Below are 20,000 nucleotides of genomic sequence, written 5' to 3'. Positions count from 1 at the left end.
CTTTGTTTCAGCCAGAGCCTGCAAAGCCACGATTCAGTATTTTGCCGCCTTCACAGAGCCTATGGCAGCCGTAGGAAGTGTCACGGGACAGCTAAGATCCTCACTCTTCAATAAACAGAGACAAGAAGAACGACACCTTGTCAGACAGGCCACTTCCTGCATGAAATCTTCTCAGGTTTTTGCCTGCCATATGAGTTCTGTTATACTCACAGACACCATTCAAACAGTTTTAGAAACTTTGGAGTGTTTTCTATCCAAAGCCAATAATTATATGCATATTCTAGTTACTGGGCAGGAGTAGTAACCAGATTAAATCGGGTACGTTTTTTATCCAGCCGTGAAAATACTGCCCCCTAGCCATAACAGGATAAGTAAAGAAAAAAAACAACAGTAAAAAGACAGTGAAAAACAGTAGCGAGGCTATAAAAGTAGCGAGGCTATAGAAGGAGAGAGGCTACATACAGACACCGGTTAGTCAGGCTGATTGAGGTAGTATGTACATGTAGATATGGTTAAAGTGACTATGCATATATGATGAACAGAGAGTAGCAGTAGAGTAAAAGAGGGGTTGGCAGGTGGTGGGTGGCGGGACACAATGCAGATAGCCCGGTTAGCCAATGTGCGGGGGCTCTGGTTGGTCGGGCCAATTGAGGTAGTATGTACATATAGTAGATGCATGTATGTATAGTGAAAGTGACTGTGCGTATATGATAAACAGAGAGTAGCAGCAGCGTAAAAGAGGGGCTGGGGGGGGGGGGAGAGGTGGTGGCACACAATACATATAGTCTGGGTAGCCATTTGATTACTTGTTCAGGAGTCTTATGGCTTATGGCTTGGAGGTAATAACTCTTGAGAAGCCTTTTTGTCCTAGACTTGGCACTCCGGTACCGCTTGCCATGTGGTAGTAGAGAGAACAGTCTATGACTGGGGTGGCTGGGGTCTTTGACCATTTTTAGGGCCTTCCTCAGACACTGCCTGGTATAGAGGTCCTGGATGGCAGGCAGCTTAGCCCCAGTGATGTACAGGGCCATACGCACTACCCTCTGTAGTGCCTTGTGGTCGGAGGCCGAGCAATTACCGTACCAGGCAGTGATGCAACCAGCCAGGATGCTCTCAATATTGCAGCTGTAGAACCTTTTGAGGATCTCAGGACCTGCCAAATCTTTTTAGTTTCCTGAGGGGGAATAGGCTTTGTCGTGCCCTCTTCACGACTGTCTTGGTGTGTTTGGACCATTCTAGTTTGAAGGTGATGTGGACACAAAGGAACTTGAAGCTCTCAACCTGCTCCACTACAGCCCGGTTGATGAGAATGGGGGCGTACTCAGTCCTTTTTTTCCTGTAGTCCACAATCATCTCCTTAGTCTTGGTTACGTTGAGGGATAGGTTGTTATTCTAACATCACCGGGCCAGGTCTCTGACTTCCTCCCTATAGGCTGTCTTGTCGTTGTCGGTGATCAGGCCTACCACTGTTGTGTCATCTGCAAACTTAATGATGGTGTTGGAGTCGTGCCTGGCCATGCAGTCATGGGTGAACAGGGAGTACAGGAGGGGACTGAGCATGCACCCCTGGGGAGCTCCAGTGTTGAGGATCAGCGTGGCAGATGTGTTGCAACCTACCCTCACCACCTGGGGGCGTCCCGTCAGGAAGTCCAGGATCCAGTTGGAGAGGGAGGTGTTTAGTCCCAGGGTCCTTAGCTTAGCAATGAGTTTTGAGGGCACTATGGTGTTGAACGCTGAGCTGTAGTCAATGAGTAGCATTCTCACATAAGTGTTCCTTTTGTCCAGGTGTGAAAGGGCAGTGTGGAGTGCAATAGAGATTGCATCATCTGTGGATCTGTTTGGGCGGTATGCAAATTGGAGTGGGTCTAGGGTCTCTGGGATAATGGTGTTGATGTGAGCCATGACCAGCCGTTCAAAGCACTTCATGGCTACGGACGTGAGTGCTACGGGTCTGTAGTCATTTAGGTAGGTTGCCTTTGTGTTCATGAGCACAGGGACTGTGGTGGTCTGCCTGAAACATGTTGGTATTACAGACTCAATCAGGGACATGTTGGAAATGTCATTGAAGACAGTTGGTCAGCACATGCCCGGAGCACACGTCCTGGTATTCCATCTGGCCCCGCAGCCTTGTGTATGTTGACCTGTTTAAAGGTCTTACTCACGTCGGTTACGGAGAGCTTGATCACACAGTCGTCCGGAACAGCTGATCCTCTCATGCATGACTTAGTGTTGATTGCCTCGAAGCGAGCGTAGAAGTGATTTAGCTCGTCTGTTAGGCCTGTCACTGGGAAGCTCGCGGCTGTCCTTCCCATTCTTAGAACCTGTTGTTAAAGAAACATTCTTAGAACCTGATGTTAAAGAAACATTCTTAGAACCTGTTGTTAAAGAAACATTCTTAGAACCTGTTGTTAAAGAAACATTCTTAGAACCTGATGTTAAAGAAACATTCTTAGAACCTGTTGTTAAAGAAACATTCTTAGAACCTGATGTCAAAGAAACATTCTTAGAACCTGATGTCAAAGAAACATTCTTAGAACCTGTTGTTAAAGAACCATTCTTAGAACCTGATGTTAAAGAACCATTCTTAGAACCTGATGTTAAAGAAACATTCTTAGAACCTGTTGTTAAAGAACCATTCTTAGAACCTGATGTTAAAGAAACATTCTTAGAACCTGTTGCTAAAGAAACATTCTTAGAACCTGATGTTAAAGAAACATTCTTAGAACCTGATGTTAAAGAAACATTCTTAGAACCTGTTGTTAAAGAAACATTCTTAGAACCTGTTGTTAAAGAAACATTCTTAGAACCTGATGTTAAAGAAACATTCTTAGAACCTGATGTCAAAGAAACATTCTTAGAACCTGATGTCAAAGAAACATTCTTAGAACCTGTTGTTAAAGAACCATTCTTAGAACCTGTTGTTAAAGAACCATTCTTAGAACCTGATGTTAAAGAAACATTCTTAGAACCTGATGTTGAAGAAACATTCTTAGAACCTACTCCACATCCCCAAAGGTGCAGTGGGGAGTTAAGGAGACTATTGTTATGATTAACAATTAGTCACCAAGGTTAATTAAAACATGAGGAATTACTGATAAGAGCTGGAAATAAATGGGATGCATGACTGGGAGAAAACTAGTTTAATTTGATAGGATGATATTTCTGCTTAACCTGATTGCCTGCATATTTAGGCTGACTTTAACAGTGCCTTGGCTTTCTTGTGTTTTTGTGTGTGAGTGTATGTCCGTGTGTTTGTTTTAGGATAAAAAGAAACACAGTAGAGGCACGGGAAAAACGTGGTTCAGTCTGCTTTCCACCAGACACTGGGAGACAAATTCACCTTTCAGAAGCACAATAACCTAAAACACAAAACCAAATCTACGCTAGAGTTGCTTACCAAGACAACATTTCATGTTTCTGAGTAGCCTAGTTACAGTTGTGACTTAAATTGGCTTGAAAATCTATGGCAAGATTTGAAAATGGTTGAGTAGCAATGTTCAACAACCAACTTGACTGAGCTTGAAGAATTTTTAAAATAATAATTTGGAAAAACTGTATAATCCTGGTGTGCAAAGCTCTTAGAGACGTACCCAGAAAGACTCACAGCTGTACTCACAACATGTATTACTTATGTAAATTCTATATTTCTTCCTTTCATTTTCAATTTGGATTTTTTTTTTAAAACATGTTTTCACTTTTTCATTACGGGGTATTGTGTGTCGGTGGCTTTTTTTGTATTTAGCAAGGCCATCGTTCCTTCTGTTAGATGCAGGCCATCATCCCTTCTGTTAGATGCAGGCCATCGTTCCTTCTGTTAGATGCAGAACATCATTCCTTCTGTTAGATGCAGGCCATCGTCCCTGCTGTTAGATGCAGCCCATCGTCCCTGCTGTTAGATGCAGCCCATCGTCCCTGCTGTTAGATGCAGCCCATCGTCCCTGCTGTTAGATGCAGGCCACCTCTACTGAGTTATTTGCAATGGTTGTGTTACCTGCATTATAATGCATTGTAATGCTACTTAAACACACAGCACATTGGCTGTGCTGCTAACTAGCATAGCTGCCCGGTAAGGCATTACCAACATAAATGTGATCAACATAATTCCATTTCCACTAGAAGAGAAAGAGAGAGAGAGGGAGGGAGAGGGTGAGGGGAGGAGAAAGATAGAGAGTGAGGGAGAGGCAGAGGGAGGGAGAGGCAGAGGGAGGGAGAGGGAGAGGGGGAAAGAGAGGGAGAGGGAGGGAGAAAGAGAGGGAGAGGGAGAAAGAGAGGGAGAGGGAGGGAGAAAGAGAGGTAGAGGGAGAAAGAGAGGGTGAGGGAGGGAAAAATAGAGGGAGGGAGAAAGAGAGGGAGGGAGAAAGAGAGAAAGAGAGAAAGAGAGAAAGAGAGAAAGAGAGAAAGAAAGAAAGAAAGAAAGAAAGAAAGAAAGAAAGAAAGAAAGAAAGAAAGAAAGAAAGAAAGAAAGAAAGAAAGAAAGAAAGAAAGAAAGAAAGAAAGAAAGAAAGAAAGAAAGAAAGAAAGAAAGAAAGAAAGAAAGAAAGTTAAAGCTAAAGAAAGATGGAGGCTTTAGAGAAAGTTCATGGCCGTGTCTTGCCTACTATTTACTAAAACTACATACTGTGTACTACTCACATAACACATTTTAGAATATAGCAGAAATGTAAGCAGCAAGCATCAAATATCAACATGCTAGGCTCACCTATACTGTGAATGCTTCATCTGATGTGCAATTGCATCGTGCTGCACCATTCATTCATTTTGCTACAGCACCCTTGTCTAATTATCCTCTGATTATCTGCTGTTGTTAAACACAGGTGGGACTGGAAACACTATTCTCTTCCTCAATAGTGTGCAGAAATTTCTACTAGATTAAAAAACCTCTTAAGGATCTTTACAGATCAGTGTCCCAACCATGGGATGGTTGAGCTAACTTAGGCTAATGCGATTAGCATGAGGTTGTAAATAACAAGAACATTTCCCAGGACATAGACATATCTGATATTGGCAGAAAGCTTAAATTATTGTTAATTTAACTGCACTGTCCAATTTACAGTAGCTATTACAGTGAAAGAATACCATGCTATTGTTTGAGGAGAGTGCGCAGTTTTGAACTTGAAAAGTTATTAATAAACCAATTAGGCACATTTGGGCAGACTTGATACAACATTTTGAACAGAAACACAATGGTTCATTGGATCAGTCTAAAACTTTGCACATACACTGCTTCCATCTAGTGGCCAAAATCTAAATCATACCTGGGCTGGAATACATAATGGCCTGTCTCTTGCATTTCAAAGATGATGGTACCAAAAAAAATACAAGAAAAGTCTTGGTTTTTTCTTTGTATTATCTTTTACCAGATCTAATGTGTTATATTATCCTACATTCCTTTCACATTTCCACAAACTCCAAAGTGTTTCCTTTCAAATGCTGTCAAGAATATGCATATCTTTGTTTCAGGGCCTGATCTACAGGCAGTTAGATTTGGGTATGTCATTTTAAGCGAAATTGAAAAAAAGGGGAGGACATGTGACATCCTGGCATTTAAAGTTACTAAATTTGAGATATTCCACATACTATGAAACTTTCATATTTCACATACACAAAAAGCCTACTATTTAGAACACAGGTATTGGTATACGGACATGGACAATATTTCATTGACAATCAACAATACCCTCAAATTTTGAGAGAGACTATATCACTATATCAGTATCACTATTGAATACTCTTTTCATCTTGGTTAGACATTCATTTGTTTCTTTTTCCAATTAAACAGCATCGCTGCAATGTAGATTCCCGAATGAACCAAGACAATTACATGACTTCTCAATTAGCAGAATATGTCAATATCTCCATGAATTATTAAGTATTGTAGTAGTCGAATACAATATGAGTTATTTCCTGTGTGTTGGAAAAGGAAGTGGAAAGGAAAGGAAGCCAAAACGATACATCAATATCATGACCTGTTCACTTAGAGCTAACACTCAGGATGTATAATCTACTGTACCGCACAAAGCACTTACTGTGGTAAACTCTGTGTGAATAGACTCAAAGTGCACTACGCCTGTAATAAGGCTTTACTGCTCCCTCGTGTAATAACAGAGACAGCGGTCGACTCCCATCCTCCCAGGCTAACGGTTAAGAGTTTTGGGCCAGTAACTGAAAGGTCAGGAATTCTAGAATCCTCCAACCAGGATTTCTGGAAACCATGGGAATTTGGGGAAAGTTTTTGCAACCTTATTCCTATGGTTATCGCCCAGTACTGTCTGTAACCGTATGTTCTGTCCTTCCTGTGGTTATCTCCCAGTACTGGCTGTAACCGTATGTTCTATCCTTCCTGTGGTTATCTCCCAGTACTGGCTGTAACCGTATGTTCTATCCTTCCTGTGGTTATCGCCCAGTACTGTCTGTAACCGTATGTTCTATCCTTCCTGTGGTTATCGCCCAGTACTGGCTGTAACCGTATGTTCTATCCTTCCTGTGGTTATCGCCCAGTACTGTCTGTAACCGTATGTTCTGTCCTTCCTGTGGTTATCTCCCAGTACTGTCTGTAACCGTATGTTCTATCCTTCCTGTGGTTATCGCCCAGTACTGTCTGTAACCGTATGTTCTATCCTTCCTGTGGTTATCTCCCAGTACTGGCTGTAACCGTATGTTCTGTCCTTCCTGTGGTTATCTCCCAGTACTGTCTGTAACCGTATGTTCTATCCTTCCTGTGGTTATCGCCCAGTACTGTCTGTAACCGTATGTTCTATCCTTCCTGTGGTTATCGCCCAGTACTGTCTGTAACCGTATGTTCTGTCCTTCCTGTGGTTATCTCCCAGTACTGTGTGTCCTGTCTGTAACTGGGTGGTTCGAGCCCTGAATGCTGATCAGCTGACAACCGTGGTATATCAGACCGTATACCACGAGTATGACAAAATATTTACCTTTACGTTGGTAAACAGTTAAGGCACTTCGAGGCATTGTGGAATAGGCCAATATACAACGGCTAAAAGCTGTATCCAGGCACTCCGCATTGTGTCGCGCGTAAGAGCAGACCTTACCCATGGCATATTAACCATATACTGTGCATTCGGAAAGTATTCAGACCCCTTAACATTTTGTTACAATGCAGCCTCATTCTAAAATTCATTAAACATATATTTTGTATTCCCTCGTCAATCTACACACAATACATCATAATGACAAGCCAAAAACAGGATTTAGAAATGTTTGCAAGTGTATCAAATATAAAAAACGGAAATATCACATTTACATAAATATTCAGACCCTTTATTCAGTACTTTGTTGAAACACCTTTGGCAGCGATTACAGCCTCGAGTCTTCTTGGTTATGAAGCTACAACTTTGGCACACCTGTATTTGGGGAGTGTCTCCCATTCTTCTCTGCAGATCCTCTCAAGCTCTGTCAAGTTGGATGGGGAGCGTCGCTGCATAGCTATTTTCAGGTCTCTCCAGAGATGTTCGATCGGGTTCAAGTCCGGACTCTGGCTGGGCCACTGAAGGATATTAAGAGACTTGTCCCGAAGCCACCCCTGCATTGTCTTGGCTGTGTTCTTAGGGTTGTTGTCCTGTTGAAAGGTGAACCTTCACCCAGTCTGTGGTCCTGTGCTCTCTGGAGAAGGTTTTCATCAAAGATCTCTCTGTTTATCTTTCCCTCGATCCTGACTAGTATCCCAGTCCCTGCCGCTGAAAGACATCCCCACAGCATGACGCTGCCACCACCATGCTTCACCATAGGGATGGTGCCAGGTTTCCCCCAGACGTGACTCTTGGCATTCAAGCCAAAGAGTTCAATATTGGTTTCATCAGACCAGAGAATCTTGTTTCTCGTGGTCTGAGAGTCCTTTAGGTGCCTCCATGTGGGCTGTCATGTGCCTTTTACTGAGGAGTGGCTTCCATCTGGCCACTCCTCAGTAAAGGCCTGATTGGTGGAGTGCTGCAGAGATGGATGTCCTTCTGGAAGGTTCTTCCATATCCGCAGAGGATCTTTGGAGCTCTGTCAAACTGACCATCGGGTTCTTGGTCTCCTCCCTGACCAAGGCCCTTCTCCCCAGATTGCTCAGTTGTCGGAGGCCACTGTGTTCTTGGGGACCTTCAGTGCTGCAGAAATGTTTTGGTGCCCTTCCCCAGATCTGTGCCTCGACACAATCCTGTCTCTGAGATCTATGGACAATTCCTTCAACCTCATGGCTTGGTTTTTGCTCTGACATGCACTGTCAACTTTTGGACCTCATGTTCAATCAATTGAATTTACCACAGGTGGACTCCAATCAAGTAGTAGAAACATCTCAAGGATGATCAATGGAAACAGGATGCACCTGAGCTCAATTTCGCGAATCATACCAAAGGGTCTGAATACTAATGTAAATACATTTTTATTTTATTTTTTAATTTTTGAATTTCAAAAAACCTGTTTTCCCTTCGTCATCATGGGGTATTGTGTGCAGCTTGATGAGGAAAATGTTTTATTTAATACATTTGAGTATACGGCTGTAACGTAACAACATGTGGAAATGGGGAAGGTGTCTGAATGCTTTCCGAGAGAGAGAGAGAGAGAGAGAGAGAGAGAGACACACTGAAGAGATGGGTATGCTACCGTTTTGTGATAAACTACAATTTCACCGCTGCTGGCTTTTGAATAAACATAACGTACCATGCCTGAACTTACCAAGGGAGATGGAAGAGAAACCATGGTTAACCTGGTTAAATGCTTCCTGTATTATCATGTAGGAGCACTCTCAGAATATGTTTATGTAAACTCTGTCTTTTTAGGAATTTTAGAAACATCTCTCCTCGCCATTCACCACTTCCCTTGTTCCCTTTTCTCTTGACGTTTGTACATGCCAGAAAGGGGTCTAATATAGCAATGCAGCTATTGGCTGTAGCACTGATATGACCTTAAAACATAAATTATATTATTTTTTAATTGTATTACTATCAGACTGTTCCCGGGTTATTTCTTTATGGAGAGAGACAAATAAGTTCGCAATGTCAACATGAATGAAACAAGCGGCTCTCCATTAAAAAAAAAAATGCTAATTAGAATTCCGTGGGGGCACGGAAATCGACTCTAGGGGGTTAACGTCCTGCATTCACTAGTGCTGTTCGCTGCTGGCTGTTCCTATCATGACATTACCATGCGTTGCCATTAATATCCCTCTGAGATGCACAGTGGATTGCTGGGTGGATACGAGAATCTTCATCCTGGCTGTTTCTAGGGCTTGTGTAAAATGAAAAATAATGTGATGTGAATGTTTAATTAGTTTTCATAAGGCCCGTCATAAAGGAAAGGAAGGGAATATAACAAGGCTGGAGGTGCAAGCCAGGCTCTACCGTTAATTAGAATGAATGAACTGTGTCACAATATGAAGAAACGTGCTATGAGGCCAGCGTTGTGGCCTCCTCTTCCTCTCTGTAAACTGTGAGAGCCCTGTCTGAAACAAGGGGGAGCACGGGGACCCAGCGGGCCCCTGCCTCTGTCTCAAGTCCCTGATCGATAGCTCCGTTTGTCTCCTCAGGAGTGACGAGCACATTTTGTACCGATTACCCAGCTGTTAGATCCATGTGGCTGATAACATGGTGCTATGTTTCAGAGGCTAATTAGCACATCTCTAGGTGGAGGTCAGTAATATGACACACACACGCACACACACACACACACACACACACACACACACACACACACACACACACACACACACACACACACACACACACACACACACACACACACACACACACACACACACACACACACACACACACACACACACACACACGAGACACACACAGACACACAGACACACACAGACACACAGGTGCAATCACACACAAACACACACATGAGATGGTTACAGCGGGAAGGTTTACCTTTCACAGATTCAGACCATAAGTTTAACCCTGAGTGGTACAGGAACTGCCTGGTCCTAAAAATGTCCTGTGTTCAGGTTGAACTGTTGTACTACAGTACATCACCGCTAACTGGATGTCCAGGCAACATGTCACATCCTGTCTTCAGGTTGAACCGTTATACCACGGTACATCAATGCTAACAGGATGTCCAGGCAACATGTCACATCCTGTCTTCAGGTTGAACCGTTATACCACGGTACATCAATGCTAACTGGATGTCCAGGCAACGTGTCACATCCTGTCTTCAGGTTGAACCGTTGTACTACGGTACATCAATGCTAACAGGATGCCCAGGCAACGTGTCACATCCTGTCTTCAGGTTGAACCGTTGTACCACGGTACATCAATGCTAACAGAATGTCCAGGCAACATGTCACATCCTGTCTTCAGGTTGAACCGTTGTACCACGGTACATCAATGTTAACAGGATGTCCAGGCAACGTGTCACATCCTGTCTTCAGGTTGAACCGTTGTACTACGGTACATCAATGTTAACAGGATGTCCAGGCAACGTGTCACATCCTGTCTTCAGGTTGAACCGTTGTACTACGGTACATCAATGCTAACGGGATGTCCAGGCAACGTGTCACATCCTGTCTTCAGGTTGAACCGTTGTACTACGGTACATCAATGTTAACAGGATGTCCAGGCAACGTGTCACATCCTGTCTTCAGGTTGAACCGTTGTACCACGGTACATCAATGCTAACTGAATGTACAGGAAACACATCACAGGTACAGATGATAGCGAGGATGTTTTATTGTCCTTCAAGAGAAAACACAAGTTGCAGGTTTCCTGTACTTTCCTTTAGAGAAATACAACGTTTCATGTAACTCTAGACTTTGTGGAGGATGGATGCTTCCAACAAACATAATCAACTTCCTCCCAACAATCAGAGTTTAGATCAATGGAACAATGCTTTGCATATATTTGTGTGTTTGTTCTTTGTTCTAATTTTTTTTATAACAAACCAAAACATACAAGCAACAACATACAGGCGGACACAAACATCCAAAACATCACCCCTGTCCAGACCCACCGCAACATTACCCCTGTCCAGACCCACCACAACACCACCCTGTCCAGACCCACCGCAACATCACCCTTGTCCAGACCCACCACAACATCACCCTTGTCCAGACCCACCACAACACCACCCTGTCCAGACCCACCGCAACATCACCCTTGTCCAGACCCACCACAACATCACCCTTGTCCAGACCCACCACAACATCACCCTTGTCCAGACCCACCGCAACATCACCCCTGTCCAGACCCACCACAACATCACCCTTGTCCAGACCCACCACAACATCACCCTTGTCCAGACCCACCACAACATCACCCTTGTCCAGACCCACCACAACATCACCCTTGTCCAGACCCACCACAACATCAACCTTGTCCAGACCCACCAAAAGTATACACCTCACACAAAAGGTTTTGGTATTCAAAACACACACACACACACACACACACACACACACACACACACACACACACACACACACACACACACACACACACACACACACACACACACACACACACACACACACACACACACACACACAGAGACACACACAGACACACAGACACACACAGACACACAGGTGCAATCACACACAAACACACACATGAGATGGTTACAGCGGGAAGGTTTACCTTTCACAGATTCAGACCATAAGTTTAACCCTGAGTGGTACAGGAACTGCCTGGTCCTAAAAATGTCCTGTGTTCAGGTTGAACTGTTGTACTACAGTACATCACCGCTAACTGGATGTCCAGGCAACATGTCACATCCTGTCTTCAGGTTGAACCGTTATACCACGGTACATCAATGCTAACAGGATGTCCAGGCAACGTGTCACATCCTGTCTTCAGGTTGAACCGTTGTACTACGGTACATCAATGTTAACAGGATGTCCAGGCAACGTGTCACATCCTGTCTTCAGGTTGAACCGTTGTACTACGGTACATCAATGCTAACGGGATGTCCAGGCAACGTGTCACATCCTGTCTTCAGGTTGAACCGTTGTACTACGGTACATCAATGTTAACAGGATGTCCAGGCAACGTGTCACATCCTGTCTTCAGGTTGAACCGTTGTACCACGGTACATCAATGCTAACTGAATGTACAGGAAACACATCACAGGTACAGATGATAGCGAGGATGTTTTATTGTCCTTCAAGAGAAAACACAAGTTGCAGGTTTCCTGTACTTTCCTTTAGAGAAATACAACGTTTCATGTAACTCTAGACTTTGTGGAGGATGGATGCTTCCAACAAACATAATCAACTTCCTCCCAACAATCAGAGTTTAGATCAATGGAACAATGCTTTGCATATATTTGTGTGTTTGTTCTTTGTTCTAATTTTTTTTATAACAAACCAAAACATACAAGCAACAACATACAGGCGGACACAAACATCCAAAACATCACCCCTGTCCAGACCCACCGCAACATTACCCCTGTCCAGACCCACCACAACACCACCCTGTCCAGACCCACCGCAACATCACCCTTGTCCAGACCCACCACAACATCACCCTTGTCCAGACCCACCACAACACCACCCTGTCCAGACCCACCGCAACATCACCCTTGTCCAGACCCACCACAACATCACCCTTGTCCAGACCCACCACAACATCACCCTTGTCCAGACCCACCGCAACATCACCCCTGTCCAGACCCACCACAACATCACCCTTGTCCAGACCCACCACAACATCACCCTTGTCCAGACCCACCACAACATCACCCTTGTCCAGACCCACCACAACATCACCCTTGTCCAGACCCACCACAACATCAACCTTGTCCAGACCCACCAAAAGTATACACCTCACACAAAAGGTTTTGGTATTCAAAACACACACACACACACACACACACACACACACACACACACACACACACACACACACACACACACACACACACACACACACACACACACACACACACACACACACACACACACACACACAGAGACACACACAGACACACAGACACACACAGACACACAGGTGCAATCACACACAAACACACACATGAGATGGTTACAGCGGGAAGGTTTACCTTTCACAGATTCAGACCATAAGTTTAACCCTGAGTGGTACAGGAACTGCCTGGTCCTAAAAATGTCCTGTGTTCAGGTTGAACTGTTGTACTACAGTACATCACCGCTAACTGGATGTCCAGGCAACATGTCACATCCTGTCTTCAGGTTGAACCGTTATACCACGGTACATCAATGCTAACAGGATGTCCAGGCAACGTGTCACATCCTGTCTTCAGGTTGAACCGTTGTACTACGGTACATCAATGTTAACAGGATGTCCAGGCAACGTGTCACATCCTGTCTTCAGGTTGAACCGTTGTACTACGGTACATCAATGCTAACGGGATGTCCAGGCAACGTGTCACATCCTGTCTTCAGGTTGAACCGTTGTACTACGGTACATCAATGTTAACAGGATGTCCAGGCAACGTGTCACATCCTGTCTTCAGGTTGAACCGTTGTACCACGGTACATCAATGCTAACTGAATGTACAGGAAACACATCACAGGTACAGATGATAGCGAGGATGTTTTATTGTCCTTCAAGAGAAAACACAAGTTGCAGGTTTCCTGTACTTTCCTTTAGAGAAATACAACGTTTCATGTAACTCTAGACTTTGTGGAGGATGGATGCTTCCAACAAACATAATCAACTTCCTCCCAACAATCAGAGTTTAGATCAATGGAACAATGCTTTGCATATATTTGTGTGTTTGTTCTTTGTTCTAATTTTTTTTATAACAAACCAAAACATACAAGCAACAACATACAGGCGGACACAAACATCCAAAACATCACCCCTGTCCAGACCCACCGCAACATTACCCCTGTCCAGACCCACCACAACACCACCCTGTCCAGACCCACCGCAACATCACCCTTGTCCAGACCCACCACAACATCACCCTTGTCCAGACCCACCACAACACCACCCTGTCCAGACCCACCGCAACATCACCCTTGTCCAGACCCACCACAACATCACCCTTGTCCAGACCCACCACAACATCACCCTTGTCCAGACCCACCGCAACATCACCCCTGTCCAGACCCACCACAACATCACCCTTGTCCAGACCCACCACAACATCACCCTTGTCCAGACCCACCACAACATCACCCTTGTCCAGACCCACCACAACATCACCCTTGTCCAGACCCACCACAACATCAACCTTGTCCAGACCCACCAAAAGTATACACCTCACACAAAAGGTTTTGGTATTCAAAACACACACACACACACACACACACACACACACACACACACACACACACACACACACACACACACACACACACACACACACACACACACACACACACACACACACACAGAGACACACACAGACACACAGACACACACAGACACACAGGTGCAATCACACACAAACACACACATGAGATGGTTACAGCGGGAAGGTTTACCTTTCACAGATTCAGACCATAAGTTTAACCCTGAGTGGTACAGGAACTGCCTGGTCCTAAAAATGTCCTGTGTTCAGGTTGAACTGTTGTACTACAGTACATCACCGCTAACTGGATGTCCAGGCAACATGTCACATCCTGTCTTCAGGTTGAACCGTTATACCACGGTACATCAATGCTAACAGGATGTCCAGGCAACATGTCACATCCTGTCTTCAGGTTGAACCGTTATACCACGGTACATCAATGCTAACTGGATGTCCAGGCAACGTGTCACATCCTGTCTTCAGGTTGAACCGTTGTACTACGGTACATCAATGCTAACAGGATTCCCAGGCAACGTGTCACATCCTGTCTTCAGGTTGAACCGTTGTACCACGGTACATCAATGCTAACAGAATGTCCAGGCAACATGTCACATCCTGTCTTCAGGTTGAACCGTTGTACCACGGTACATCAATGTTAACAGGATGTCCAGGCAACGTGTCACATCCTGTCTTCAGGTTGAACCGTTGTACTACGGTACATCAATGTTAACAGGATGTCCAGGCAACGTGTCACATCCTGTCTTCAGGTTGAACCGTTGTACTACGGTACATCAATGCTAACGGGATGTCCAGGCAACGTGTCACATCCTGTCTTCAGGTTGAACCGTTGTACTACGGTACATCAATGTTAACAGGATGTCCAGGCAACGTGTCACATCCTGTCTTCAGGTTGAACCGTTGTACCACGGTACATCAATGCTAACTGAATGTACAGGAAACACATCACAGGTACAGATGATAGCGAGGATGTTTTATTGTCCTTCAAGAGAAAACACAAGTTGCAGGTTTCCTGTACTTTCCTTTAGAGAAATACAACGTTTCATGTAACTCTAGACTTTGTGGAGGATGGATGCTTCCAACAAACATAATCAACTTCCTCCCAACAATCAGAGTTTAGATCAATGGAACAATGCTTTGCATATATTTGTGTGTTTGTTCTTTGTTCTAATTTTTTTTATAACAAACCAAAACATACAAGCAACAACATACAGGCGGACACAAACATCCAAAACATCACCCCTGTCCAGACCCACCGCAACATTACCCCTGTCCAGACCCACCACAACACCACCCTGTCCAGACCCACCGCAACATCACCCTTGTCCAGACCCACCACAACATCACCCTTGTCCAGACCCACCACAACACCACCCTGTCCAGACCCACCGCAACATCACCCTTGTCCAGACCCACCACAACATCACCCTTGTCCAGACCCACCACAACATCACCCTTGTCCAGACCCACCGCAACATCACCCCTGTCCAGACCCACCACAACATCACCCTTGTCCAGACCCACCGCAACATCACCCTTGTCCAGACCCACCGCAACATCACCCTTGTCCAGACCCACCACAACACCACCCTGTCCAGACCCACCGCAACATCACCCTTGTCCAGACCCACCACAACATCACCCTTGTCCAGACCCACCACAACATCACCCTTGTCCAGACCCACCACAACATCAACCTTGTCCAGACCCACCAAAAGTATACACCTCACACAAAAGGTTTTGGTATTCAAAACACACACACACACACACACACACACACACACACACACACACACACACACACACACACACACACACACACACACACACACACACACACACACACACACACACACACACACACACACACACACAAACAGTTCCACAGGCCTCTGCTTCATGCACTCGACTCGAATCAAAGGAGTGCGTGAAGCAGTCTTTGAAGGCCAATTATACTGTAATAATTGGTGGATGTTTTCTTGTAGTATCAGGATGACACTGACGACTAAGAAGTGAAGGAACAAGTAAACGCTGAGTAAATACATTTTCCTGGTTTTCCAAAAAAACAAGCCAAAGAAAGATGCCAAAGATATGTACTGATGCATGATATCAGGCCAAGTGACACTCAGCTGAACTGACGACTCTTGAGTTGAAGGCTCTGGAAGGAAGGATGAGTTTGATCAAATTAGGAGACAAAGCTGATCTCTCTGCTTCACCATAGCCTCTCTGCCCTCTCAGTTGTGCAAGAGGTAGTCATCACTCCTTTGATAGCCCAATTAAATTACACATTTTAGAAACGGTAAACATGTAAATTCAGCTAATTAGGCTTTAGTATTTAGCTCTCATTCAGGAAGTATACAAACTCTACTTCCTGTATCATTAGCTTGTTATGTAAATACAAACTGCTGGAGTGTGACTGTACAGTGCTTTGCAATGCCAGATCCGTTGTACTGTTTTGCTGTTTTCTATTCCACATCATAGATTTTCAGATCGGTAGTCAAATAAACAGGTCCTAAGGCAAACAAAGGATTATGGCGCTCCGCTATAGGGAGGGAGGGAGGGAGGGAGGGAGGGAGGAGGGAGGGAGGGAGGGAGGGAGGGAGGGAGGGAGGGAGGGAGGGGGGAGGGGGGGGAGGGAGGGAGCTAATGTCTCCAGCTCTACTCATTATTATTCACATCTAAGATTCAGAAGAGGTTCAGCTGCAAGATGTTGACTACTGACTACAGGCTATGAATGATTCTTACTGTAGAGAACGTGGACCTCAGTCTCTTTCTCGCACTCACTCACTCACTCACTCACTCACTCACTCACTCACTCACTCACTCACTCACTCACTCACTCACTCACTCACTCACTCACTCACTCACTCACTCACTCACTCACTCACTCACTCACTCACTCACTCACACACACACACCACACACACACACACACACACACACACACATCTAAACTCACACTGTAGAGAACGTGGACCTCAGTCTCTTTCACACACACACACACACACACACACACACGCACACATCTAAACTCACACCAAACCATAAAAAGCTTTCTTCTACAAGACTGCTGTGCAAGCTGACCCTAATAACCGTTTTCTTAACTAGAAAATGTACTGTGTAATTAGTAGTCACCACCTCTCAGATCTCACTGACTGTTTGACAGCCATGTTTCTCCAATGATTCCCGTCAGTATCACCTACGTTCAAATGGATTTATTTTCATTTTAATGTGAAACAACTTCTGCAACATATTGAAGCAATGATTACTGATCACGCAGGACACGTGTTGTGTGTTGACACATGGAAGAAAGGTGATGTGGTGTGTGGTCGTCGTTATCCCTGGACCAACGGCAGTTTGAGTTAGCTGGATTTATGTTGCTGATGCCATGAAGTTTGTTGAACCCGGACTATAACTCCCTGTGAGACAAGTGGTGGGCGTTAATGATATGCTGTCCAAATCTAAAACCAGACCAAGGGAAAATAAAACACTTTCACAAGTATTCAAAAACATACAGTATAACTTGTAATCTCTGAGACATACAATATTGATGGATGATATGTGACTCAGTCAAGGGTATTCATACAGATGTCGCAGTAAAATAATCCTGCAGTTTTAGGATTTGAACATTTAGTCCGTTCACACTGGTCCGTCGATGTAATGTTTGTAGATTTACATTTTAGTCATTTAGCAGACACTCTTATCCAGAGCAACTAGGGATAAGTGCCTTGCTCAGGGGCACATTAACAGATTTTTAACCTTGTCAGCTCGGGGATTCAAACCAGCAACCTTTCAGCCACCCTACCTGCCGTGGCTATCTACCTACCTGGGTTAGGATATTAGCTGGTCAAAATTAGGGATACATGAAAAGTGCAATGCTGTTAATATAACTTTGTGTTTAGTGCAGGTTTTCTGTGAATTTATGTAAATCCTGCAGAGTAGGCATAATTCTCAGCAACAACAGAGTAATCACATTAAGAACCCAAATCTGCAGAACTAGGTGGAACTTGTAGAACTTGGTGTGCAGCAGAAATGTATACACTGTAACACTTTCTTTGTTTTGCCAGTATTACACAATAAAAATAACAATAAAGTACATTATTAATGATTTACAGTACTTTGCCCATATATGGCCAATGCACTCTGTGTGATTGTAGATGTAAACATTTAAATTACACCGTAAATTCCAAGTAAACATATTGTTATTTTTTTATTAAACCTGTATTTAACTAGGCAAGTCTGGTTTAACAGTACATAACTGTAACCCCAAAGCATTGTGGGATTGGCAACTTGCAACTTTTTCAAACTATTCTGAGTGAGGAGTGAGAGACATCAAGGATGCAGAATACATTATTCAGAATATTACAATGAAATACATGAAGCATTATACTGCAGTATAAAGGACATTATGGTGCAGTGTGGGGAAATCTTGTGGGCAGGGCAACAATTTCTGTATTTCAATTGGTACTCTAATTTCACTCCACAAAATACAGTACCTTACCATATTTTTGGAGCGCCAAAAACCTTTCGACCACATGTGGTTGCATGGTATTGTTGTTTCTGTTTCATTAACATATTTTGAGGCATGACTTTTATGAGGTTACATTTGTGCCACCTGTTCTGAGAGTTCTGTACCAAGTTCACTGATATCTGGTAATAGCGCCCCAACAACTAAATGTGTATAGGAAAAAGATTGGAGTGGAGTCTTAAACCTTAAATGGTTGAGTATTTGCGATGTCCTTTGGTCTGTTTTGACCTGTAGTCACTGCCAGCTTGGAAGGCTTTTTTAAGGCCTCTAGAAGTACAAGTGATATAAAACTCCAACGTGTGTTATTTTATATCACTTGTACTTCTAGAGGCCTTAACAAAGCCTTCCAAGCTGGCATTCACTGATATGCTGTAATATGTAAACACATTACCTGGCAGCCAACCTGATTGCAGAAATCCCATACAATTACGGTAAAATACTGTAAAATACAAACCCCATCTCAACTCAATTAATTTAATTAATTAATAAATGTTTTACAATCACCATAAACAGATTACAGTAATGCACTGTACTGTTATTTTTACTTACAGGCAGCCAATTGCCTATAGGTTACGGTAAAAATAACAGCAAAAAGAGTACAGTAGCAGTATTGGATACTGTAAAATACAGTACGGTAACATACTGTACTTTTTTTTTTACAGTAACCTACAAGCAACTGGCTGCCTGTAGGTTACTGTGAAAATGACAGGAAAGATTTTACGGTGTAGAGTTAGAAGGGAATAGGGAGATGTTCTCCTCAAGAATGAATTTGATATGCAAGTCACTCACATCATATCAATGTCTATGGGGAAACTCAATACTACTGTGACTGTGTTATCATAGTTAATGGTTACATAGATATGAGTTATGGTTGATATTAATGTAAGATGTGTTAGATTTGTAGCAGAAGCAGTCTGTGTGTATTAGCCTTTTAGCGGGACTATAGGGGACGATTGAGGGAGGGAAAAAACAGAGAAGGAGTGACTGAGCGAGGGAGGGAAATAGCAGAGAAGGAGTGACTGAACGAGGGAAGGTAATAGCAGAGGAGTGACTGAACGAGGGAAGGTAATAGCAGAGTGACTGAGCGAGGGAAGGTAATAGCAGAGGAGTGACTGAGCGAGGGAAGGTAATAGCAGAGAAGGAGTGACTGAGCGAGGGAAGGTAATAGCAGAGTGACTGAGCGAGGGAAGGTAATAGCAGAGGAGTGACTGAGCGAGGGAAGGTAATA

The sequence above is a fragment of the Salmo salar genome, chromosome 29, assembly GCF_965601325.2.
Source record: "Salmo salar chromosome 29, fSalSal1, whole genome shotgun sequence".
Lineage (NCBI taxonomy): Eukaryota > Metazoa > Chordata > Actinopteri > Salmoniformes > Salmonidae > Salmo > Salmo salar.
The sequence above is the reverse complement of the archived record's forward strand: the minus strand, read 5'-3'. Positions refer to the sequence as shown.